Source organism: Tyto alba, unplaced genomic scaffold, assembly GCF_018691265.1.
Source record: "Tyto alba isolate M040663 unplaced genomic scaffold, T.alba_DEE_v4.0 Super-Scaffold_33, whole genome shotgun sequence".
NCBI classification, from domain to species: Eukaryota; Metazoa; Chordata; class Aves; order Strigiformes; family Tytonidae; genus Tyto; species Tyto alba.
The window spans coordinates 2,072,370-2,099,971 of NW_024881308.1; the positions used below are offsets into that span (position 1 = coordinate 2,072,370).

At 38.6% G+C, this 27,602-nt stretch overlaps 1 protein-coding gene across 6 annotated transcripts in view; it reads right to left on the reverse strand.

Moving 5' to 3' along the window:
* Window positions 1-22,982, reverse strand: part of LOC104362787 (agouti signaling protein) — a 36,964-nt gene extending 13,982 nt beyond the window's left edge. The window contains exons 1-2 of one of the 6 annotated variants that reach the window (XM_032985055.2): window positions 22,893-22,980; window positions 4,211-4,306 (exon numbers count right to left, since the gene is read on the reverse strand). The gene's annotated coding sequence lies outside the window, so the exon portion shown is untranslated. Of the gene's footprint in view, window positions 1-4,210; window positions 4,307-14,266; window positions 14,537-22,500; window positions 22,568-22,892 lie in introns of those variants that run through there. The other 5 variants (XM_032985054.2, XM_042800994.1, XM_032985058.2 and 2 more) reach the window with 5 other exon arrangements.
* Between the last annotated feature and the right edge of the window lie 4,620 nt (window positions 22,983-27,602).

The window sequence follows — 27,602 nt, forward strand, 5'->3', positions numbered from 1 at the left end:
CCAGAGCAGCTGTGGCTGCCCCCTCCCTGGAAGGGTTCAAGGCCAGGTTGGACGCGGCTGGGAACACCCTGGGCTGGGGGAAGGGGGCCCTGCCCATGGCTGCAGGGCTGAGACTTGATGATCTTTAAAGTCCCTTCCAATCCAAACCATTCTATGATTCTATGATTAACCCTCTAGCTCTTGAGACTGGAAGGAGAAAAACTGAGTGGAACTTCTTGAATTTCTGAGTCCAATACACTGTTATCCCCATAATCAGCACGTTTGTCTCTTTGTAGGTGCAAGACCAGGTGTACCTCTGTTACTCCAATTGTAAAGCCCTTCCATATCTCCCTCCTTACTTTCCATATAGAAATTAAATTTCCTTTTAATTTTCTGCTTGAATTTATTCTTTGTCCCTAAATATTTGTGGTCCTTGTGGCAATATTATCCTGCAGTACTAAATTTTCTCCTCTTTCTTTCTGGCTGAGCTATTAGAGAAATCAACCATGCATCCCTCTGTCTTTATTACATGAGATACTTTTGTAATCTCTGTGGTGCTGTGGAACTGTATTCCTTAAATCAACTTTGACTAGTCATTTGCTATTGAACTGTACAGTAATTTAGGCAGTAAGGGACATATGGAGATCTGTAGTCCTAACTCCTGCTCAAACCAGTGCCAAATTAGATCAGATTGACCTGGGGTCTCATTCAGTCAAGGCCTGAATATCTCCATGGGCAGAATTCACAAAACCTTTAATTTGATTAGCTCCTTCAGCCTATCAGCCACTCCTACCAATTTGTAATAAGTAAGTTATAAGTAAACTTGCTGCCAGTGCACGCCATTCCATCAACTAGATCAGTGATAAAGATGCTAAATAGTACTGGCCCCAGTTTTGACCCTTGATGGACTCCATTAGTAACTGGCCAACAGCTGAACTTCATACCAGTGATCGCTACCCTTTAAAACTGTACACCAGCCAGTTTTCCACCTCCCTTAGGGCCCACTAATCCATTCTGTATCTCACCAGTTTGGCTATAAGGAAACTATGGGAGACCTTGTCAGAGGCCTTTTTGAATTCAGAGTGTACACTGAGCAATATGTTCTCTTTTCCATTTATGCATGCATTCAGTTGTTTGCATCTCCAGTCACCTCAGCACAGAAGGCAATCAGGCAGGCCAGGTGTGATATGACTTTGGTCTACCCATGTTTGCTGTTCACAATTCCTTTTTGTCTTTCCTGTGGCTGGAAATAGCTTCAAGGAATATTTGCTCTACCACCTTCCCAGGGATCAAGGTCGGCCCAGCTGACCTGCAGTTCCATGGATTCCCTTCTTGCCTTTTTTGAAGATGGATGCGATATTTCCTTTTTCCAGGCATGAGAAGCCTCCCCCAGCTGCCATGACCTTTCAAAGTGAGGAGCCTGGCAGTAACATCAACCAGCATCTTCAGCATGCTGGGATGCACCCTGCTTGGCCCCAGGGACTTTTCTATGTCTAGCTGATTAAGTGCCCTCTGTACTGTATCTTTGTCTGCAGTGGGTAATGCTGTGTTCCCAGAGGCTCTGCCTCTAGGCTCAGGCTAAAAGCAGACCTGACCAGACTGGAGAAGACATCAAGTACTCCATCTTTTTACTTATCCCTGCTCCATTTGAGTCGCTCTGGGTATGCTCAAAGCCTCCCTTGGCTGTGTTGTTGTTGGCTGTGTGGTTGGGCAGCAATGGGTAATAGCATGGGGATCCAGAGGAACCTTGGCAGTCTCTCTGCAACTTCTCAAATCTTAGCCCCTAGCAAGCAAGAAATCTTTGGAGTTTGGCAGATAGGGGCCTCCATCTCCAGTAGGTCGTCTTTGGTGACTTTCTCCCACCACTTCCTCTTGATGCAGACACTGGGTTCAGCCTTGTCCTGGAGGACACTGAGTTTGCTAGACCCCTCCTGCAGAGCCTCCCCCGGTGACCTGCAGAGATGCGAGGCTCAAGGGGTTGCCCAGGGCACTCCCTGTGGCTGAGACCCGGTGGCTGTATCCTCCTGGGTGGTACAACACGGCGGTGCCAGCAGTGTGCCCTGCAGAGTAGCACCACTGTCACCGTGCCATCCATAGCAGTCTTGCATGGACTCAAGCAGTGTCTCCAGGGTGTTTGCACTGAGAGTTAAGTGCTGTGATTCACGCTGGTCAGCTGTTGAACTCCAGTGTGTGCTCCTCATCCACAGTCCCCCTACATATGACACTGAATGTGCTGCTTTCACTTAATCATAACTATAACCTAACCACCTAACTACCAATAATCATCATAGCTAAAGTACTTTTATGGCCTCACTACCCACAACAAAGATGAAATGGAGTACAGCGGGTCTCCTCATGCGCACATCCATCCCCTTCCTTTGACCTTAAGTGCAGGATCAATGTAAAAGGCTTTTTCCTGTGGGAAATATCCTGTATATCTCCATCTGCTACTGATCATAATAGGAAATCCTCAAAATACTCCAAGTTTTCTTCTTTTTTTTCAGTACAACTAGATGTAGTATAATAAATACCACTACATGCTTGGAGATAAATTTCTTGACTGCTTCCAGCCCTGCTGTTTGCAGCTCCTTGCATGGGCATGTCTCTGCAGGGTTTGTTTCTCACTAGTTCAAACCACTTGCATTTATAATTACCACAGCATTTGAGTTCTGCAAACTCAGCTGTTCTGGAATCCATGAGAGCAACGTTAATTCCACTTACCAATGAGTTTTGACATTGAAACAGGAATTCAGATTTACATTTATGTGGATCCCTCATATATAACTGTAAAAATAATTGCACAAGTGCATTTTACACAAACCATAATAGCTATTGCATTTCTTCTGAACATGCTTACATATTTATAAGAGTCAGTGATTCCTGATTCCCCTCCCCCCCCCCCCCCCCAATATCTATTTTATGTTAGTCAAGGGCCAGGGGAAATACCACTATTTAATTATCACATTTGTGTACTTCTTTTCTGGATAGCTAACCATTCTAACTTAACTTTTCTGATTTGCTCTTAAAAAATTGACTGTGGAAAACAGGTTGCATGTTTCGAGAGACTGTTTCAGTCTGACACTTCATTCATTACTTCATGTTCTCCATTTGCATTTTGCCTTGTTTAGAAAAACGTAAAGGTGTGCTTGGGTCTAAATATAACCTGTTTTGTTAAAAAATGATCTATGTGCTATGTATGAAGATGGACTTGTCTGTAGCTGAAAAGCAACCGTTTCAGACTTCAAGCAAATTGAAGTCCAAGTCTTTTTTATTTTAAGGGTAACAGTTGAAACTATTTTTATAGTTCTCTAACAACTCTACTTTGTGCTATCAGCTAAGTTTCTCCTCCAGCCTATGTGTTTTCCCTTAAGCTTTCCAGAAATTAACCTGGAACCAGAACCGCAAGTGGAGCTCAGTGGTCACACACCTTTCCCTCAGGGATTTCATCAACCTGCCCAAACTGCTGCTGGACAAGCACCTGTTCCTGCTGCCTGCTTGAGACCCTCGCATGGAGGGTGGTGAGATGATGGGACACCATGTCCCTTCCTGCTGTGGCCAGGTAGTTCCAAGAACTCAGCTTCCCTTTTTTATAAAATGGGTTTAAATCATTATTGACCTGTATAAAATGGTGCAATCTAAACTTGTTTTTAAACAAAAAAATTACATTAATTTCTAGGATTAAAATTTTTATTGGATGACAGTGTGTTACATCCAAATTTCTTCTTTCCTCCTTTAAATTAAAAACAAGGCTATAAAATACTATTGACCAAAGTCAAAGTGTAAACTGGCATTGGAGGGCTTCTCTCAATTCGTTCTCATTCCTTTTATTTTTAATTCCAGTCTTATCTATGGACTTTACAGGGACCTAGCACAAGGGACACTGTCTTTTCTCTAGCTTCTCTATACCAAAACCACAATCAGTTTACTAAAATGAGTTGTGTGTGTTGTACAGAGACAACTGCACCAGAGACTTCTGTAGTGTTTGATGCAGTATGTTAAGTTTCTGTGAAATATTAACTTTAACATTTTTTTAAACTTATTAAACTCAGTCTACCCTTCTTGCTCCCCTACTTTTATTTCTATTTTTTGGTTCTACCTTTTGTTTTCTTTAATTTTCAGTGATCCACCGTGCCCTGTTGCTTTTGACACAGAGTTTCCTTTAGACAAATTTGTCTTGCCTTTCATGCATTTAGTTATTTTATGCTTTGATACTTTTTCATTGTTTCCCTACCTTGTCCTCATCATCTCCAGCTGGATAATCCTGAGGAATGAAGCAGTGAAACTGGATGATATGCAACAGTGCAGAGGCCAAGTTCAAACACTTAAGCTATAGAGAAAAAAAAAATTCTGAAGTTAATAGCTTCTGGATTTCAAATGATAGAAGGGGAAGAACTGGATGTATTGATCACAGCATGACCCAGAGTGACAATGTGATGCAGCTGTGAAAAGAGCAAATTCAATTATAGGTTATATCAAGAGAAATATTTGTAACAGAAATATGAAAGCATTCACTATTATATGCAGATACTGGTCTTCATTTAGTTTATTGTGTCCAATTTTGGTCACCCATGTGGAGCAATAATGCATTTAAATTAGAATGGATACCAACAAAGAATAATAAAATTTTTAGACAATGTCATTGCTTGAGATGACATGTAACCTAGCAATCTCTCCAATGATACTGTCCTATTTCTTTATATTCCACGTGACATGACTTAATGCAGAAAGTGGTGCAGGCCTCCATTCCCTCATACATGTTCATGACAAATGTGAGAACATTTTATTTACACTTGTGATAAACCTGAAAGTTATCAGGTAAAAGGATTTTGTTCTATGCCTAGAAACAATGCTTTAGGAGTCAAATATTCTTGAATTTTTTTAAGGATGCCTGCATACTAATACACTTTTATTACATCTGACTGCACAGTTTTAAAAGCATCTTACTAACATATGCCATTCCCTCATTTCCTTGATCGCATCAAACTGTTTTATTTTATTTTCAATAAAAGTAAAATGTGCTACAGTGGAAAATGTTTTAATGTTCCCTCTTTACTTTGAAAAAGGAAGGCAGTTCTTAAAGTACCTGAGGCATAGTAAACTCAGTTGTATTGACTTTGAGCTTTACTCTTTACTGTGTCTAATGTTACCTGTTCCTTCATCAAATAAAGAATAACATAACAGTCATCCTTCAAGTCCTCAAATACTGGAGGACTGCAGCAACTGAGTTCTGGGGAAGCCAGTCCTCAAATCCTGGAGGACTCCAGTGCCAAAATTCTGGATGGGTGGTGTTCTCAAAGTTTGGGACAACACACATTTCAGTAACTGAAGCAGGAGGCTTTACAGCTTTCATACTTTCGATTATCTCATATAATGCATATATATAACAAAAGTATCAATATGAAACTGATAGCAGCCTCTACAGTCTCTTCCTGTTAAGAGTAGTCATAATTTGATCAGATAGAAAGTTGACCCTTTCCTTTATCTGTGTCTGATAACCATACACACAGATGCAGTTGTAAAAGTCGTCTGGACTGCATCAACACTTCTTATGACCTCAGACTGCTTGGGGACTCTTGATGACTACAGAGCAGTTAAGACAAACAAGGCACACAGCCAATCTAAAAAGATTTGCCATGTGCAGAAATATGCAATGACAGGCATAATTTGGCTTGTGTATATTTAAAATCCCTGATTTACAGATGCTGTATGTATTATTTTTGTAGATATATATAAATGCAGTCATTTTTAACTCCGTGTGTGTGTGTAAGGGAGGGGATAGCACAACAAACTCTCAAACCAACTTGTGCTTATTATTCTCTCTGCAGCTACAGTCCTCTATTGAAATCCCTGTAATTAAGCCATATATCTCACAGTTTAGACTAAAACCACTTCAGCCTGGTTGGGCTGAAAAGGAAGAAAATGCATTTCCATCTTGAGGACCTTCATCTGAGTCCGCTGTGCCATCATAGCTCAAGTTTCAGGATGGTGAAAAGGGTGAGAATCACTCTGTGGCAGCTAGAATCCAAGATTTAGTGGAGTTCAGAGATCAATTATGTTTGCACTAAAAAGGAAGAGTCTTATTAGAAGAAAAACTTGTCCATCACTGTTTATATAACTCAATATAAGTTACGCTGCTTGCTCTCCTCCCTTCTATTGATCATTTGGAGCCATCCCTGTCTGCTCAGATTCTGCATTCTTTGTTTAAGATGGACAGGACAACAGCAAATGTTCGAATTACAGAACAAAAGTTTGAGATGAGACATAAGGAAAACCTTTCTAATGTTCAGGATAAGGAAGCACCGGAATAGCTCGCCCGGAGATAATTATTCAGTCTCCAAAGTCAGAGATATTTAGGAATGAGTTATACATATGTCTGTCAGACAGACTGCTATGCCACTTCTCATATTCATAGCCAACACAGATTAAAAAAAAAAAAAAAAACCAAACCAAAATCCAGACAAAACTACATCCTCTTAAAAACTATCCATTGTGATGGTGCATATAAAGCAAAGTGTTGGGTCCTTGTCTCACTTTTTATTCAGATGTTAGATACCACAATTCAGGGTGAAGTGAATTTTAAAACTAAAACCAGATTGTAATATCAGAAATAACTAGACACAACTAATGTCAAAAGAAGCAGTTCTGAATGATAGGGGGTGTTGTTCTGCCCAAGTGGAAAACACATAGGGAACCACTAACTTTTATGCCTATTTGTAGGGCTCATTATGAATGATGTGATTCCTGTAAATTGTTTCATGGGTTCTGCCTGTAACAGAGCTCTTGTGCTTGTTACTGTGTTTACAGTGGATTTAGAAGCGACTGTTGAACTGATGCTTTAGAAACGCTCTTGAGAAAGTACCCAGAAGCCCCTATGATAGGACTGGATAAAAAATGTGCTGCTAAATATCTAGGGGAGAGTAAAGTTGGCATGAAGCTACAAGCATACAAAATCAAACAAACCACTGTGATCATATGGTCTGAGTTCTTCTATAACAGGCCATAGACCCTGACTGGACTTCACTGCTTAATTCTTAATTAAACAAAGTGATAAAATGCCTGGTAATTTGTTACTCTAAATTTGTCTTATTTCAATTTCTAGGAACTGAATCCTCCTAAACCTTCCTTTTCACTGTGGAAAATGCCTTTGTTTTCTTTTCTTCTCCTCCTGAGAGGTTCTTGAATGAGCAAGTAGCCTCCTAATATTCTCCCAGCTCAGGTGAACAAGTTGAGGTCATAGAATTACTAAGTATAAATTACTTTTCTCACAGGTCTTCAGTTACCCACAAGGGTCTTCTGTTCAGTTTTCTAATTTTTCATTAGAAGCAGAGGTAGTGTTCTTTTAGAGACCTTGCTGATGCCAAAAAAATCTCCTTACTCCACTCTAGTTATTTTTAATCAAGTTCTCTATTTTCTGCTCTAAAGTTTTTCTAGGATCTGAGTCAAGCCAATGCACATATAATGGCTTTATTGTCCGTGTAGTCACTTAAGTTACCAGCAATTATCTAGCTATTCCAGGTCTTATCGAAAATGAGCTTCCCACCCATTCACCAGTTTAACAGTTAGCACCTACTTTAAACTGGTTATCTAGCCTTCCTTGAAGGAGCAACTGATTCCACCAGTATGGGATGAAACTTTGGGGTGGTGGTTGGGTGGATAGATAGATGAATTGATCAATCGGTCAGTCCACTGATTAGAGAAGGAATCCTGTATTCCTGCTTTAAGGACTACAGGGGGAGGAGTGATCCCCTCTCTCAGTGCTAGATGTACATCTCAGTTATGATAAACTCCCTGCTAATAATCAGTCAGCATGTTAAATGCTTTGTGACAAGTTATTTAGACCAGTTGATTTAAAACAAATTCATTACTTGTCTTCTGATTGACTGGTGGAAGGTAAAGTGTTTTCAATGTCTGTTATTACTCCAATAGTGAATGGAATATTTTTTTAAAAAAAGTTTGTCTTTTCTGTATTGTTATTTTTGGTTTAAGTTCAAGTCATATGCTATCATGTAATAGATGCATAGCATTATTAGGGGGCCTTATCTCCAGTGCACTCTACAGGACCTACTTGGAATTTAATCTGCAAAATGATACAGAGTTTTTAAATAATTCAAATCTTCTGATTTATTTTTACTAACATCAAGCGCTTATAATATTTTATCCTTTTAAAATTGCTTTAAACAGTGTTCTTCTGGTCCTGACGTTGTTTGAAGCTCAGGGACAGGACTCTTTGATTGCTTGAAAATGTACTCCTGCCTTTGTACTGGGACTTAGGGCACTTTATGAGGCATTCAAGTGTTCTGGGCTGTCCCTCATTTTCTGCATGCTTGAGTCGCTCCTATCTCATTTGGGAGAAATATAAATTATAATTAGTTCCAGCTCTATGGAGCTGCCTCTAGGAGGGTAGGCATGTTCTCAGAAAATGGGAAACCAGCGAAGTGTCTATCTTTGAAGACTGTAGGAAAGAATAAGCTGTGAAACTATTGTTGCTCCATGTTCACTTTCCAGAGAAACAATTATATGAAATATTTATTCCTGTATTATCTTGTAAGAGCTTACATATTGTTTTGATTAAGAAACATTACTTTTTTGACATGTCCTTCTACTCTCATCCTATGCATGACTAGATAGGGGCTTTTATAGACATGGATACATGAGATTTCCTGTTTGTATTCACTATAAAGCCTTTATTGTCTTAGGTTGTGTTCAATTTGTACATTCAGGAAGAAACTGGATTTTATGTTACAGTCAAGACATCTAAGAGGTGAAGCTATTTTTTTTTAATAGGAAATGAGTTATGAGATATTTGATCTGTGACTGGTGGAGGCTGATGGTGGATTAGCTTCAGAAACCCTTTGGGCAGCAATAATCCTTCTGATGATGATGACAATGTGATAAATAGGAACAATAGTCGATTTATATCTGATGGTAAAACCAAAATAAAATCACGCTCTGGCTTTTCCTGCTGATTAATTTTAAGTGACTTGCTTGAAAGTCAGAGGAGAGTTTTCACAGTGAAGGTAACGGAACTGGAAGAGTGCTGAGTGCCATATGATACCTATTTGCAGTGGAAGGAAAGCAAAGTGAGTAATAGGAGATGTAGTGTTGGTAGAGGTTCCTACTGTGTAGTACATGCATAAAGGATGGGGTACAGCTGTGGTGATCAGACTTGGTGATCAGTCCAGGATGTTATATCTGAGACACTGTTGGGGCTGGAGTACACCAGAAGGGTCTGCAGCCTCTTCCCCACTGCTGGTGGTTTGTCTGCCTGTGCTCAGGCTTGGCTCTGACACTGCGCAGCTGTAACTTGGGTTCAGGCTGCTGGGGAAGAGCTGGGAGGTGCCTCCTCAGCGGGCTCCCTCCTGCCCTTGGATGCCAAGGAGAAGGAAGGAATTCCTCCTCAGCTGATGGCAGAAAGACCTGCAAAAGGGAAACTTGAAGGGGCTATGACTAAAGGGCTAGATTTAAAAACTTCTAATATCCTACTGTTCTGCTTGCCTATATCCCTGACATCCTAAACTAGAGGGTTCTGACTCGTGCTAATGTTTGTCTGGTAATAAGCATAATTTCTGTTGAAGGTACCACTTGCATATTGGTGATGTGTTGGCCTGCCACAGCCAAGAAAGCGTTGAATGGGAGGGAGAACTTCTGGCATGGTTGTTGATGTCTATGGGGAGAAATGGATGTTTCTGGACATTCCTTCCACACCCAGGCTAGGCTGTGTTCTCCTGATTGTGGTATGGACAAATAACAGTTGGAGCCAATAAAGTATGCAGTTACATAATGCAAATCAATTTGTTGCACTTACATGCCCTTTTATAAATGAGGAAATAGAAAAGAAGAGTAAGACCAATTGCATTGTTCTTGTATATGTGTGGAAAAACCTGGCATCAGTGACTCAGATGTTGTGTACCATATGGAAGAAAGACATCAGAGCAGTCTTGGGTATCTACACAAGATCAACGAGAGATCTGGACTATCTCTACAAAGTGCTGTGAGGCACAGCTTTCTCCATGGAAGAAAGGAAATCCATGTGTGGACCATAAGTGGGAAATAAGGATGAAGACTTATGTTTGGAAGATATGTGTCGGTTGATAAACTACCCATAGGAAAACAACACACATTCTAAGAATGAAAAAATTATGGACAAACATCTAAGAAAAAAAATGAATATTGCACATTGAGGTTGGGAAATACTGTTCTGGAAAGCAGTGACTCAAAAGGGTTGTGATGAAAATGAGCTCTCAGTGTAACACTGTTGTGATAAGTGTTAATGTAGCTCTTGAATGAGAAAACAGGACCAACTTCAATAGGAGACAGAGTATTTATTTGAGATTGGTATGGCTATTTTTGGAAGGCACTCCAAGAACAACACTAATTGAGCGGAAAGAGTTTGAATAAACTGTAAAAATGATCAAAGGAATGGAAAAGTATGTCTAAAAAGAGCTCTCAAAGCTCAATGTCTTTAATACCAAAGAGAAACCGTAGAATGTCTCAGTTCCTGAACATACTTGGCAGGGTTGGAGGGGGGATGGAGTGACAGAAGGGTTTTCAAGCAAGATACCAAAAGCATAATGAAATTAAGTCACCAGAAGTAGAAGCCAGGTCTAAAACATTTCCAAGATCTGGACTACTCTGGCACACTAACAATTATGTATTAGAACACCTATCCAAAGGCTGATATGGGTTTTCTACTACAGAAACTTAGTATATATACATATCCATTTTTTTTTTTAATCAAGAAATACAAACTCTAAGCAAAATTGCTGAAAATTACATTTTGTTTGTGTTATGTGCTAACTAGTGATTGGACCTTTAGTTTTATTTATGATCTTACAAGTATCTGAATCTGTGCTAAGAGTGTGGATATTCACTTCAGCTAGGGCATGCTGGGGACACCCTTCTCACACATAATCTGGGAGACAGAAATGTTGCTTTTACAGTTATGGCACTACTGTTTTCCTATCAACTTGACCTACCTCTCCGCTTATTTATTTCAAAGTATGTTGTTTTTTTGCTTTGTTTTGTTTTTGTTTGTGTCGTTTTGTTTTGCTTTGCTTGTTTTTTTTTTTTTGTAGTGTTTTGTTTTGTTTCGTTTTTTTTAAATCCTGAGACCTGTAAAACCTCTTTAGCTCTAGTAAAATAAATCATATTTATCTCCAGAATGTCAGGCTTTGACTCAGACCTACTGAATCAGCCCATTCCAAAATCCAAAAAAGCATACTCTGAAACAACAAGCTTTGAAATTCAACATGCGAATGATACAAAGCTCAGGGTGAATCCCTAAATACTATGTATAGAGATATATACATAGATATTATTTAGGGATATATAAAAAATATGTAGTAACTGCAACGTGCTGATTTTTTTCATGCACTGTTTCCCTTGAAATGCAAAGTGTATTGCTTTCAGATGATCTGCCTGAAGTTGCTTGTCTGCCACTTTGTGTAAAAAATAGGATAGGAAATACGTCTTTGTAGATTCTGCATGGTTTGGGCTCAGAAAGGTGTCTGTATGGATTCTTTCTAACTCATGTTTTTAATTGACCACAGGAGTGAACGAGATCTTCTTGGCACAGAGCTTTATTTGATTTTATCATATGTTACAACTGATGATTCATTGTGGGTCATTGCGGATGGTTCCCCACAGTGGCATCAGTCACCTTTGTAGTTTTCCTTTTAAGCAAACATATTGCCACCTTCAAGAAGCATGGGCACCGTTACCAGCTGCAGCCTTCCCAGAGCGTTGCCCTAAAAGAACATACCTGCTGCCATCAGCAGCTGGATACTGGACCTGCAGCTGCTCTGAGAAGAGCTCCTTATTTCAGGGTTGCTTTACACTGGTACAGGAAATACCTTAGTTATAGACACCTTTGAAAAGTACATGGCAAAATCCACTAAAAAGTGTGCTCTGCAGGAAGAGAAGAAATAGGCTTGTATGCGTACACTCGGTTTACACGTTTTTAACTGAAATACTTCTATTGACAGGATGAAAACATACTTAATACTTTGTTAAACAGTTAAAATTATCACGTTGAATGGATTTCAAATGCGAAATTAAACACTGACATTAATGTAATGTCTTCCTAAGTATTTGTACACTGCATCTCGGATTTTTTTCATGGCATAAGCAGTTACAAATGCAGAGAGAAACAAATGGAAAAGGTGTAGTGAGTGTTTCACGAGTAGAGCACTGGTCACTGCTGCCTTCTACTTCCTTATAACTCAAGTTCAATATACATATTTCAAATTAAATAAAATTTTAATCACCTGAGTCAAAGAAGATTGAAGATAAATAGTATGGTTTGAAAAATAAATTTCATAAACAAATGTTATTCAAGAAGTCAGTGGGTTTTTCCATTAAATTCGCTGTTTTTAAGAAATGTTGTTAAAACTTAAAAAATAAAAAAGTTATGCAGTATTTCTTCTGTGCAAATATGTATACCACAGGAGCATGCACAATTAATTAGCAAGGTGTTAACTATCTAATCAAGGGTTTTAGTAGGTCTTTACTCTGCAAAATCCGGTGGGCTAATTCATGGGTGTAGCTCTATTTACAAGCTTGTTTGTGTGTAACAGATTAAAAGGAACACTAAAGATAAAAACCTATACTGGCAAAATTCTTCAGTTTTCAGTGAATTGTTTTTTTCCATGTACAAGAAAAATAATACTTTTCCCTAGTTATTTTCCCTATCTGTGATCATTTGTGTATTTTTGCATTTGGGCTAGAATGCTTTTGAAAGCTTTCTGAGCCTGCTTCAACACAGAAAAAAGAATTTTTCTGTGAAGTGAGAGATGCATAGGACAATGCCATTTCAGTATTTGGAAAGCCAAATGAGACAAATGTTCTTTTAAAAAAAAACAACAAAACCAACCAACAAAAAATGCCCCAAACAACTACCAAAAACAAACCACAAAAATCCCCCCCCCCCCCCCCCCCCACCTAATAGCCTGAAAAGACCTTTTTGAGAGAGACGGTGACTAAAACTACCTAAAATATAGACTGGAGAGACTTCAAATTATCCAAATAAAATGCACGTAACTTGGGGGGGGGGGGGGGGAGGGCGAGGCAGACTCTACAGTCAAATAATGCCTCTAAAGAACCCTTCCTGTCTTAGTCAGAAGTGTTTCTGATACTAAGAAGATGGCTCACAAACTTTGAAAACTCCAGCAAAGCAACAAAGGCACTTTTGAACACAATGGTCTAACCTTTTCTTTCATCATATGGCTGCAACTCAAAAGAAAAAGAGAGCTGTATAATATACAAGGAGATATAAAGCAGGAAAAAAGTAGACAAAAATATGGAAAACAGTAAGAAATGCAGCCATTTAGGAAAATAACAAACGTAATAAAATGAACAACTTTATTGCTCATTTTCTAGTGACTGTAGTTACTAGAAAATTGATAGAAGTGCTGAAGAAATTTAGGTTGGAAGAAAAATGCTGGTATTGCAAATGGTAATAATAAATTATCTCTACATTTCATGTCTTGTTACATAAAGCAACTGTTACTTGCTAATCTTGCACAAAATTCTATGATTCCATGAATATTAAAGGAGGATTAGACACTTGGATATGTGTAGCGTAAAATTTCTTTTTTTTGTGCCGTGCTATAGAGAGAACTTACAGAGCATATTAGAAAAAGAATTACAGTTCAAAGTTTGACGAGAAATATTACCACTCCCAAAACAAATCAACTATAAACCCTTAAAATCTTTCAGGAGTTATAAAAGCTTCAGGAAAATAAAGATTTTATTTCAGTATTATATAGTAATTTTATTTACCTCACTTGGACTGGGAAAAAAAAATGATTTAACTAACCAATTGAAGCAGTGTAAAAATACAGTTTAGGAAATGTACTTTGTTAACATTAAAATCACACATTAAAACACTGTATAGAGATACTACAACATTTAAAATAACTTCAGAAAAAAACTTAAATAGAAGTAGAGGAAACTAAAAAGCAAAGTTTGCAACAAAAAATTGAAGAGCCAGATATATCAAACAGAATTGAAACAATCTAAATCACGGGCAATACTAAAAAAGAAGTATTTGAACAGAAAACCGGAGCAAATAAATGCAGAAGAGCAAAAAGGTAAAATATCAAAGTTAAGAGAGTTTTAAAGCTTTACTGCTTCCCACACCATTGAGATAGATTTGCAGGACTGATTTGAGCGTAAAGGAAGACAAATATCTCCAGTTCCATGTAGCAGTAAAGCACGATCTTTTAAGTCCAAGCAACACAGTGGAAGTTAAATGCCCTATAGAAGAGGTTAAATGTTTTGGTCCTACCGAAACAGTAAGCTGTTGTCCTAGTCATCAGGCCCTAACGAAAATCAATGCAGCTGGTCTCCCTTGTTCTGCTGATCTGCACAGAACATAGGCAAAGCTTTTGGAGTTGTTTGTACTCCCGTTTGACTGCTGAGCAGCCTGCTTTTAAATATCACCTCCTCCCGAAAGCAAACCAGAAGCATTTACTAAATTTTAGCTGACAAAATTATAATGAGGATAGACACTCTACTAATTTCTACTTTTATTTCTGCTGTTTCTCAGTGCTCTTGTGTTTTTTTTTTTTTTTTCCCTTCTCTTTTTCACTGTTGCTCTGAAAAAGTCTGATGGAATGTTGTCCCTCAGCCCCTCCTTTTTCTCCCCATTTGAAAACCGTAGGGACAGTCCTGATCCAGCACTCTTCAGGCAGAGACATTTTCAGCTGATGGCAGCCAAGTTTTTTCTGTCACTCAGGTAGAAAAAGGTACATAACAGGGGAACAACTGAAAAGATCTGCAGATAGAAAAAAAGCTACTGTGCTCTTTCGTACTTGTTTAGGGCTCATTACCACAAGTTTCTGTATCTGGCTGTTTCAGTCCCTAGAAAGATCATTATAAATGCTGGGCATGTGCACAAGCAGCTCCTCAGTCATTTCCTAAGCAGGAGAATAGTGGAGTTTTTCACTGATTAACTCCACTCCAATGAGATAGTTTTGTGGAGTAACTAAAAGTAAGAACATAGAGGAGGAAAAGCTCTTGTCATAAGCTTGATAACTGCATGTACAAAAACCAGATGAGTTTACCAGAATGTGGACGCAATTATTCAAAACATATCAAATGTCCCTTTATAATTCAAGTGTTTAAGTATATATTTCAATGGTATAGTAATACTTTTTGTTGGCTATTTTACAGCCATGTGCATGTCATGTGTGCCATGAGTTTTTTTTTATGCCTAATTGGTTAAGTTCTCTGTAAGGGGATAGATAGAAATAGGCAATTGTTAAGTTATTTAGACGCTGACAAGACGGCTCATGTTTGCACCAAAAGTTTCAGACTGGAATAAATGACAAAGCATCCATGGATTTTTGGAAGCTGAGTGATCAAATGTCATTTAACAGCCTCAGGAGTGTTTGTATGAAAAAAGATGATGGACATGGGAAAGGCCCTTAATGCAAAAAAACCCACCGCAGCCCCTTTGCATTTCTCTGTGTGATTAACAAGTTTATTTTTATAAAGATAGTTTTTGTGTTCCCTCAGGATCTCATCAGGACCAGTCCTGGCTTGGAAAAAATAGCTCTTTTGGGAAGTCCTTTTATTTTTTTTTTTTTTTTTCTCAGTAGGCCTCCCAAACATGATAGTTTAGGTGAGAAAGATGATACCAGGGTAACACAAGCTGATTTTACAGGACTTGAAACATTGGTAAAAAACATGGGACCATGTGAATTGCTGCTTTGGAGTTGGAACCACTCCTCACAACCCACACAATGGAAAATTTTGTAAACATCAAAAATCTAAAAAGAATTTTTTTTTCTATTACTCATTTAAGGCACTAACAGATTGTGAAGTTGCTTTTTCTTTTTTTTTTTTTTCCTGAGTGATATTTGACACATGGCAAGACTCTGAGGGGACAAAAAGCACGTAATTATTTGCTTTAAGTATGTAGGTAATCTATTACAGTGAGTGAAGTTATTCAGACACTTAAAAGTGACCATGGGTTTGTATGGTTTCCTGATTCAAGGTAATTTTTTTGCAGAGACAGAAGTCTAAAGGAGTTTTACTTAAGTCATAATGCAGCAATTCCAGATTCACATGGAGATGATTAGATCTGGAGAACAAAATTTGATCAAAAATCAGCTTTTTACAGAAGACTTACATAACCATATAAAATCATTATGCAAATGCAATGCTAAGGAGTTTATAATGCTACTGCAGTAAACTGATAGCACTAATGTAGACTTTCAGCATTTAAATTAAAACCCACCAGGGTGAAAAAGGGCTGTTAACACCTTTTTGCTTCAAACTGAATAACTTTATAAATCAAAGAAAACCTTCTGCATCTAAGATGTCTCTTTTTGCAAGAAAAAATACAGAAATGTGTTTTTCCATTCTCTTCCCTGATACTGTCAAGCAAAAAATTCTAAGTGCCTTCAAAGAAGTAGCAATTAAGAACTTAATATTTGCATCATTATGCAATAAAAGAGGTAACTAAACCGCACATTTGTAACACCCTTTTAATGTTCCTTACTAAGATAGGTGCTGTTGCAGTATGGCGGTAATAGTGAGATGTCATCAGGAAGCAAGTTTTTAATGTGAAACCAGCCATTTGTGGCCAAGACTCTTTGCTTTGCAAGCCAGCAGAAATGTGCAAGAACTCAGCCAGGTGAAACAAAGATAATTAGTTACTTGTTAAGCACACATATAATGACAAAACTTGTACCATGGAAGATGGGGTTACTTTGGGCAATCTTACATGCATAGGCCATTTTGCTTGTAATCCTTTGAACATTTAACTGAAACTTAATTTCCCCATTTGATTTGAAATGTGTGTAGATAACCTTACCTAAATTTTGTGACATCAATATAAGTAACTAAATCCAGTTTGAATGTTGCTCGTCTGTTGTACAGACAAATATAGCAAAGGCCAAAAGGTTTTCAGAAACTATAATGTTTGATGTTAATATATGAACTAAATTATATTGCAGAACACCTGGGGATTTCTGTTCCTACTAAAGGAAATACACAGTGCTTAGCCTCTGCTTTTCCAAAAAGCGTCCAGAGCATCAGCTTGGATTCTGGAGCATTTAGGGATTACCCACTGAGTTCCTGCCTGAAGGAAAGATGTGTCCAGCAATCAGAAATGTGGGCAAAAAAATGTGTCTTCTGTGATTTACTTAAACGTGTTTGAGATGCTTGAGAAGCTATGTTGGACCAGATGGGGATGAACACCATGAGCAAAAATAACTGCATGATCCTCTGAGTAGCTTCACAGAGTAGCTCTGAGAAGAAACCTAGAACAACAGGAGGGAGACAGGCTTGCATGAACATAAACTATTTCTGAGGCTTTTGAAAGGACATGCTTTTCCTTTGTTGTGTTGCTTGTGTTGCTTCACTTTTGTCGTGTGATGAATATGAAGTAGCACACATAGCGGTAGAACTGATCAAATTTTAGAGGGTTGGAATGTCTTCAATTGTTAAAATTGACATTTATCACATGAAAAACTTTAACAGTAACCAAATTTTCCAACTGAAAGAATTTCGATTACAAAACTTTATGTGCTGATATCTGCAGGGGAATTTACAGCATCAGCAATTTCCTTTTTTTAGAAAATGCTGTTCTTATTCCATTTCAAAAGTTCAAGTTAAAAATGTTCTGGTTTTATCTTTTTTTTTTTGCATTTGAAATAAAAAATAACTTAGTCAAAATTTCCGATGAAGCAACATCTATTTTTCAGACACTGCTGTTATCTGAATTAGGACCAAATTCTGTTCTTAGCTTCTATTCCAGCCTGGAGGCACCAAATTTACATCTCGTTATATTGTAGACATTTATGGGATGTAATTAATTTTCTCATTTAAAAAAGAAAGAAATCCCAGGGATTTGTTCTGTGCTGCTTTGAAATGAAACTCAGCTGTCACTCTGGAGAATGGTTTAGGTTGTCAGACATGATGCAGGAAGCCTGGTTTGCATTCACAGTACCAGGCATTGTAGCCTTGTGAAAATTTTGGGGTGTGTGTGCATTTGTGTGTCTTTCTCTTCCCTGTTTGATCTCAGCCAGTGTTTCATTTTCTCCCTGTTTGGTTCACTATATTTTCTATTGTTGTAATTTTAATTTCGTATTTATTTTGACTTTCCTTTTTTTCCCCTTATTCCTTCTTTCTGTAGTTGGCACATATTGGTTTTTCTTCCTCTTCTTCTGTACTCTCTCATGAACATACATTTCTATGTTTTTTTTTTTTTTTTTTCTACACTTCTTTTTCTACCCAACTGTTTCCCTTTTCTCTCTTTGATATGTTTTCAGGCTCTCTTTTCTGTCTTTCCTTTATTCACCTTCCTTTTTTTATTATCCATGCTGTCAATTCTTCTGGCTCCCTCACCATACCCTTCATCACTGTTTATTATCCCCAACACATACTGTTGCATGACACCCTGACTCTTTCATGCCTACCTCCTACCTGTACCCAGTACCCTCCTCATGTGCACATCATTATGCAGATGTTAGTAGTTGCATTAGGACTGGGATGAGATAAGAGACAGAGTTTTTCTCCTGTTCCCATAAGGATCTGGATGCGCATGCTGTCTGTTTGCCATTCAGTCAAGGACCAGTGTGCATCCATCATCTGCAAAGTCCATTGAATAAGTCTGTGGATAGTTACAGAACATATTTTTTAACTGCCTCATGCTATCTTGTAATAGGATTTGATGTCTTTCATGGCTATGTGAGACCAGACTCCTCTCAGAAAGGACTCTGATTTTATGTTTGTGTGAAGGAAAGCAGCAAGATACATCCTTGTTTTTCCACATTTATACAGTGCAAGAATGTAACACCTCTTTTTTTTTTTTTTTTTTTTTTTTTTTTTTTTTCTCAGGTGCAAATGGTTTTATTGGGAAACCATTGCTATTCTGAAAACCTTTGCAACTTAGATTAAGGTGTTTTTTCTAATATATAAATAATAAAGTTGGAAGCCCAGCTTGGGCAGCAATACAGTGTAGGGATGGAAAACCCTATCTGAGCAAAATCGTATTTATGCATTTCCATACTTTGAGACTCTTACAAGCTTTCTGAATCAATTTAATTCAATGACATGTCTAATCAGGCATTTTCTGATTAGAAACCTTTATATTTCTCAGATACAGTGAGATCTGGGAATGCAAATAGGAAATAACTGACAACTAACAAAAATCTTGTAATAGAAGGAACATCAGAGTAAAAATTTGCAGCTAATATATCTAATATTTTAAAAAGGGAACAGATTATTACAGGCAAATAAAACCTTATCCATACATTACAAAATGGATAAAAAGAATTAAAAATAGTGTAATGAAATGTCTGAAACATCATCATAGGATGAGGTTTGAACAATTCAATCAGCCATAAAAGAGTTCCTTTGCAGAAGGGCTATCATCTCTCAGTGAGGTTTCTCATTCTCTGAAATATGAGGTCCTGATCCCTCCTGAAAACAGATCACTTGGTTAAATGCATTATATCTTATCTAGTTCTGGCTTTTGTATGGGAATAAATGTAACAACAGTCTCAGAAATACCACTTTAGGCACAACTGGCTTTGCAAAAATCAGTGGAAGTTAGTTTAAGATCATTATAATTTCAGTGGTACATCTCTTGCTACCAGTTCTGGGGAGTTGCACTGCTCTAAAATTAGCATTTTTTTTCTGTAATAAGTACTAGAGAAGATAGGCATATTTCAAGAACATTTAGAGAAACCTTAGCATTTGGAGAAATGACACATATGCATGATGCAAGTGAAAGTGACCTAATTTATACTTTCAAATAAAACATTGTAAATAGTTGCATTACATTTTGGTAAAATAATACTACATCAGATCAGGAGAATGTTTTGTCTTTAGGCTTGAGATGTCTGGTATTTAATGCTTTATCCTGAAATCTGAGAAATCAAAGGATGCTATTTCACTGGAAGCAATTAAAAGGAATGAAATCCACACAAGGCTACAGGTTAGTATTAGATTTACTGCTGTGTTTATACAACATAAAAAACTGCCAAACCCCCCTATCCCTACCATGTTATGATATTGTCATTATTACCACAGCTTCTCTTATTCCTTTTCATTGCTAGGAAATTCATAACGTGTGTTGTCTTTCACTCTCGTGATGATCTAAAATCTTTCAGCCAGATTTGACCTTATTTTTTTACCTGTTGCCTTAATTTTCAGTACATTGTGGCCAATACAAGATATAGGATTTTGCTTTGCAATTTAAATGCTTCATTTCTCAGAGAAAATAAATATAGAGTGTATATTGATCATGGAAATATTGAAAATGTCAGAACTTTTGGACTGGAACATTACTAGGCAAAGTATGGACTGAAAAACTTAAAAGATCAATCCATACTATCTTTCATTATGTTTAACCATATGTTCAACCACCCATGAAAAGTTAATCCTAACCTTTTTTTTTTTTTTCTTTCAGATTTAATCAGAAAGGGATTTAACTGAAGACTAAGTATTTAAAATTTGTGTTATAAGCTTATCTGGCTTGCTCCTTCTTTCATAGAAATAAGTGGCAAAACTTCAGAGGATGTATCCTCAGTTAAAAGTTTCTTCACTTGTCTAAAGAATAGAGACATCAAGAGCAAAACAGGTAGGGTAGAGCATTAGGAATAATGCAGGGAAGAAATAGTCAATAGCGACAGATTCTTAAAGGTGGCAGACATACGCTGATTACTGTCAGTAATATTTTCTGGATGTGTTACTTGTATCTGTTTCAGCTCTGATCATGTCCATGATAGCTTTTCAGGACTTTAAATTGTAAATGTTTTTAGGGAAGGGATTTTCATTACTCTTTGAAGATCCTCTTGTATTTCTGATCACTGCAAAACTAATGCATGGTGCATCACTATGCCTCAAAATGTCAAATACATGCACTACATGCATATATTATATATATATATATATATATATAAAGTGAGGTTTGCTTCAATATTTGACATGAAATTATTTTATTCTTTGCATTTTAAATTACAAGCTGTAATGAAAGTTGTGACCAAGCCATGAAAGGAAAACCAGCATTTTAATTAAATAGCTAATTTACATTCTACATTCATAGCTTTGTTTCTTCATGTTACAGTCATAACGTTTTTCACACCTTAAGTGATTTACTGTGCTTTGAGGGATGTTTCTAAGCATTAAAACAGGCTGTGCTGATGGTATCTTGGAACCTCCTAAATGAATTTTAATTGTTCTACTACATCTACTTTGTAGCTAAACACAGAAAAGGATTTTAAATACCCCATAATATTAAATTAATGTTCCCGCATTTCTGTTCGTTGCAACAACATTTTCTATTAGGCAGTTCTCATTAGTGCTACTGTGATAAATTGATATCTTTTCTTGTTGCAAAGGGGTTTGAAAGGGGAAAAAATCCCTCACAAATCCAGCATTACAATAGATGTTTCTTCTTTTATTTTTATTTTTTTTTTCATTTTTCTCTTCTACCATTTAAAAATTAAAACTAGTGGAAATTAAGATTGTTGATCTAATTGTCCTACAAAAATTATCCGAGCGCGCTATCTTCCTTCAACAAATGGAGTGCACATTCTCAGAAACTTGCTAGAATTAATCTTAAAGCATAAAACTTCTTTAGCATTTTTGCGAGAGCCACAAAACTGCGCGCACATGGAATCAAGCATCACATTTAAAGACCTATTAATTAAATTCTTCAAATATTCAGAACTCCTACCTTCTTATTTTCTATACAAGAAAGGCAATAGACATCTGATCCTTGTTAATACCATCAGTGTGTTTACAGGTTTCAGAATTTTATGCACATCATAAAGACATCTTGTATAAATCTGAACAGATAAAATGTATAATATTTATAAATAAGAGTTGCTAATACAGAAGCGGGCAACAAAGATTTTGGAAATGGCTTAAAGAAAGCAATCTAACATCAATTAAATCACTCCTGAAACAGAAAACAAGATTTAACTTTCCACATTGAAGAAAATAATATATTTTCCCTTACAATATAAAGAATTTGAGGCCAGTATGAGACAAAACTCTAAAAGCAGTAAAACTGTGTTTCATATGAAAAGATATTTATAAGTCTTAACTGTCCAATTTCTAAAGGCAAACTGATAATTTAAAAAGCAGGAAGAAAGCACTATCTTGCTTATAAAGGAGAGCTACAGAAATTAATATTTTCATTTAACTAAAACTTGTTGCCTCCTTTTTAATATATTACTTTTTTATTTCAGAAAAACCTGATGAGTAGTTATTACCCTTCATGTTTCAACTGACCTGTGCTATTCTTTTTAAAGTAAATGATTTATATCTATTTATGCATACATATAAGCAGAGTGTTTAAACCATAGATTTCTCTGGCCCCTATATTTTCATTTTAGCTTGCTGAACAAATCCATATCACACCTACAGTTCTCACTGAAGCTATATCTTCCTAAATTATTTTGTTGTAATTTAGAAAAACAGTAAAAAAAATATATATGTTTATGAATAATTTATGAATAAAAGCAAAACATCCACTTAAATTACAAATAATTTACTCACCCCAGGCGTGTAGCTGAGGAGAATGCACTTCCAGCCAGATCTGAAAGTCATAGCTGAAGTGCTTTACTTTGACTGGCAGTTCTGGCTTTTCTCATTGCAAGAAATTTCACTGCAAGTCAAGTGAAACTAATCCTGCTAAATCCTTTGATTTATGTAGAGCTTCCTAGGTAACTCAGGTTTTAAGGCCTTTCTACAGATTTATTTTTCTTAAAAAAAAAAAAAAAACAAAACAACAAACCTAAAGAAAAGGAGGTAACTGTAAAAACTGCTATAGCATTAAGGCATCCTGGCATTGTAGTATAGCCTAAGGGCAGCGAGGAACAGCAGGATATGCTCAATACATTTTGTTCAGCTGCATTAGAAATGAGACTCCAAATGCATTTACCACATACCTTTCTTACAGGCCTTCCGCTGTATGTATTTTTAACATTCTAGTTCTGCTTCCTTCACATATAAATCAGAAGTTAACCTTCAATCAGTGAATTAAAGATGTGAGAGGTCTTGCTTATATTGAATATCCAAGACACATTGGCAGGGGCGGTACTTTGAAAGGGTTATAATTTTTTTTCCTCCCTCTCCAATGCAATGTCAGATGGGACTACTGCTGTCAGTTCACATGGTCCTTTGTACTTACAGAATAAAATGTTTATACATCAGGTATGTGAGACATAGGGGACCCAGTGTGTAGTTCTAGAGGAGCAAGCAACAGATAGCATAATTTAATTTGATTATGTACAGTTATGTTTTTATGGTTGTGATCTGTTGGTTACTTGTTTTGTGCCTTTGGTATTGCCAGCTATTATAAGTTGAAAGCAAAGGCCTAAAGGTTGTACTCAGTATTGTCTTGATAGCAGGTTACTTTTACAGAGCCATCATAGAGGGAAGCCTATTGGTTTGGTGCCTTCCTTTTCGGAGGCATGAAGGGGCAGAACATTTGGCCTAATGGGGGTTTCCAAGTTTTCCAAAAAAACACACATACACCCCCAAATTAGGTTTCACTAACCAGATATTTGACCTCCTCTGCGGGCATGTGGTCTCATGGCCTTCAGAGCCAGAGTCTTCTTTTTACCTCAGTAATGGTGGGCAACAGCACTGGAACCTTTGGGCATCCAATGATAAAATCAAGTTGCTGAGTGCTGGGTTTCTGTCAAATCTGTGGGGGATTAAAAAAGGTCAATGAGTTTTGGGGGACTGGAGAAAAGGCAAATGCTTCTTTCTGGCTCATTTGCTGGGTTGCCTTGCCAGAAGGTTCTGATTTAGCCCCAGGGCTCTTCTGCCCAGGATGACATTGGCTTGTAGTACAATGTGCAGTTGAGGACTTAGGCCTGCTTCTCTTTTGCCCCCTTCTACAGTTAGAAACCTCTTCCTTCCCCAACAGAAGAGCATTTCCTTCCCTCCCGCCCCAGGGCACTCACTGATCCCATATGTGCTGCAGCTCTGCACCAGCAACTTGCTCAGGAAAGGGAGGAAGACCAATGGCTAGGGGAAGAGGAGGAAAAGTGCAGCCTGGCTCTGGCTCCTCTTTTTTTCCCACTCCTAAAGTAGAGAAGGACCACAGTGGTAGCACTGTCATGGTCTGAAGACAAAAAAAGGGTCAGGGATACAGCAGGGTCAAATATTGCAGAAGAGGGTCTGACTTGGCCATGTAGGGCAGAAGAGTGAGGCACAAAGCTACCATATGTGATTGTATGGGTGCCTGGATGTAATGCATGGTTAACATCATGCTACCACTGGGGTGTTGGTGCATCATCCATCCTTATGCTGAAAGTGTTGTGGGACATACACTGTACAGCAACTGTGTCCTGAGTCAAGGCTGTGCCTGGACACTGTTGACTGTGGGCTTCAGGGGTGTGGTCAAAAGCCTCTCATGCTGAGGAGCATGTGGAAGTCAACAGCACTTTGTACAGTCTGATTCATGAGGTATTCGACTTGTGCAAACCATTCTCACAGAAAAGAAAGGTGCAGATAACTACAAGAACTGTACTCCTTTCTCCCTCTGTCTTCTCCTTGGTCATCGTCTTCCATTGTGTGAGTCAAGGACTGGGAGGAGATGCTGCTCTTCACAGCAATCAAATAGATCTCATATTGATGAGAATCAAGGGGATTATGCCAGGACAAGGGGAGAGGAAGAAGTCTGGCGCTACAGCATTCAAACCAATTCTTGCTTCCCTGATGGCTGAGGATGACATCTTAGTGAAGCAAGCATTGCTTCTGCAAGACCTGCCTCTGCTAACTGGGCCCAGGATAGGTTCTTCTCCTGCATTTCCTTCCCTTTTTGCAGCTCTTTTTTTCTCAAGTGTAAGGGTACTTATTTGAATGGATATTTTTATTAAGCAATTACTAAGCTTGATTAAGCATTGTGTAGTCTTAAAAGTCTTTTCCTCATTTTTACTGCATGAAAAACTTGTTGATTCTTATTTTTGCTAGCGGCAAGACAACAGTACTGGGCTGAAAGCATTGCACATGGAGAGCTGTGCTTTTTCATTGTCCAGAATGTACCACACACAGGCTGTGAGAGCATGTCAGTCAATGCTAAGTATGGGGACTGGAACTACATATGTAAGCAATCTATTCATTCAAGTTTTTTCAAGAAGGAAATAAGAAAACAGAACAACTTGAAGCAGATAAACGCTTAAAGATAGAGACCTTAAAAAAGATGGTGTTTCTTCAGTGAGAAGAAATTTCTAGGGTCCTTTTCTTATGCTTTGGGGCTGTGCAGGCTCTTGGACATACAGTCTTCACTAGCTGGAGGTCAGGCTTCTAGTAGATGAAAATATTCTCTAATATCTAGTTACAAAATTGTTTTGGAACAGCTTTTGTTGTAAGCTGTCAAGATAGAGAACCAAGAACAGTTAATACTGAATTTACACTTTAACTGGGGCTTAATTTGGAAATGTAGCCATGTAAAATTATTTCATTTTTAAGGGGAAACCATGCAATTTGTCTTCCTTTTCAGTATTTTCCCTGCTTTTTGCTCTTATTTCAATTTATCTGGTTTGCATCAGGCTGAACCTGGCCTAACATATGGCTAGCATATAGGCTTGCCAGAACCAGCTGGAACCTTCTCACAGTTGCCTGAAACCTCTGATTATTTCAGCTTCCTATGACAATGATTACACAGGGAATCTCCTCTAGGGAATTTGGTTGTATATTTACCAAACATGACTCTTAAGTTGTATATTAGAAGAAAATTAAGCTGAGAAGGGCACTGACATGTTTTTGTCACTGAGGATATTTTGAGCAAGACCTCAATTTTTTTTTGGAAATGTTTTAATTTTAACTGTATAAGATACAATCTATCCTCTCTCCACAAGCTACATATTTTTCTATTGTCCCCTTTCACACAACACAATTACACTGTTTAATTTTTCTATTAGCCCAGAAGTAATATTTATTACTGAGTAAAAATATTTAATATTGAAGATCTGATCTTCAAGTAATTGAAGTTAATAGGTCCAGATGGAGTTGTCATTTTAAACCATCTGTAAATTTTGACCTCAAGGTTTTTTGTAGCTGGTGTAGAAACTCCTAATAATACCAGTTTGAAAAGCCTCATGGGCACACAAGACCAACTTTGAAACAAGAAAAAACTACTTTGAAAAAAGGAAAAATGTGTTCTTTTTTCAGGATGGCCTACTTAACTCCACAACCCGATCAAGATCTGCAAGAAGGCTCTTGTCTTTGTGCTTATTTAAAGACTGAATGGTAAAATCTTTATGGCCAGGATACCCTATATTGGCCTATGTTTTTTCAACAGTTCTTGTAATATTTCACAGAATCATAGAATGGTTTGGATTGGAAGGGACTTTAAAGATCATCAAGTCTCAGCCCTGCAGCCCCGGGCAGGGCCCCCTTCCCCCAGCCCAGGGGGCTCCCAGCCCCGTCCAACCTGGCCTTGAACCCTTCCAGGGAGGGGGCACCCACAGCTGCTCTGGGCACCCTGGGCCAGCGCCTCACCCCCTGCACAGGGAAGGATTTCATCCCTATATCTATTCTAAATCTCCCCTCTTTCAGCTTAAACCGTTACCCCTCATCCTATCCCTACACCCCCTGATCCAGAGTCCCTCCCCACCTTTCCTGTCCCCCCTTTAAGCCCTGGGAGGCCGCTCGAAGGGCTCCCCGGAGCCTTCTCTTCCCCAGGCTGAACCCCCCCAACTCTCTCAGCCCGGCCTCCCAGGGGAGCTGCTCCAGCCCCCCCAGCATCTCCGTGGCCTCCTCTGGCCCCGCTCGAGCAGCTCCGTGTCCTTCTGCTGTTGGGGGCCCCCGAGCTGGCCCCAGCACTGCAGGGGGGTCTCCCCAGAGCGGAGCAGAGGGGGAGAATCCCCTCCCTGGCCCTGCTGCCCCCCCTGCTCTGGCTGCAGCCCAGGGCATGGGTGGGTTCTGGGCTGTGCATGCACATTGATGTCTCACAGTCACATCTGCAGCCACTAAAACCTCCAAGTCCTTCTCCTTGGGGCTGCTCTCCATCCACTCTTCATTCAGCCTGGATTTGTGCTTGGGATAACGCTGGCCCATGGGCAGGACCTTGCCCTTGGCCTTGCTGAACTCCATGAGGTTTGCACAGCCCCACCTCTCCACCCTGCCCAGGCCCCTCTGGATGCCATCCCTGCCCTCAGTGTGTCACCGCACCACACAGCTCGGTGCAGTGGGTGAACTTGCTGAGGGTGCACTCGATCCCACTGTCCATGTTACCATCAAAGATGTTAAACAGCACTGGTCCCAACACCAACTCCTGAGGAACGCCACTTGTCACTGGTCTCCACTTGGACATTAAGTCGCTGACCATAACTCTTTGAGTGTGACTGTCCAGCCAATTCCTTATCTGCCGAGAGTTCCATCTGTCAAATCTGTGTGTCTTCAATTTAGAGAAAAAGATGCCATGCGGGACAGGGTCAAAAGCTTTGCACAAGTCCAGGTAGTTGATGTCTCTTCCCTTATCCACCAGTACTGTAACCCCATCGTAGAAGGCCACCAGATTTGTCAGGCACGATATGCCCTTAGTGAAGCCATGTTGGCTGTTACCAATCACCTCCTTATTTTCAATGTGTCCTATCACAGTTTCCAGGTGGATCTGCCCCATGATCTTGCTGGGCACAGAGGTA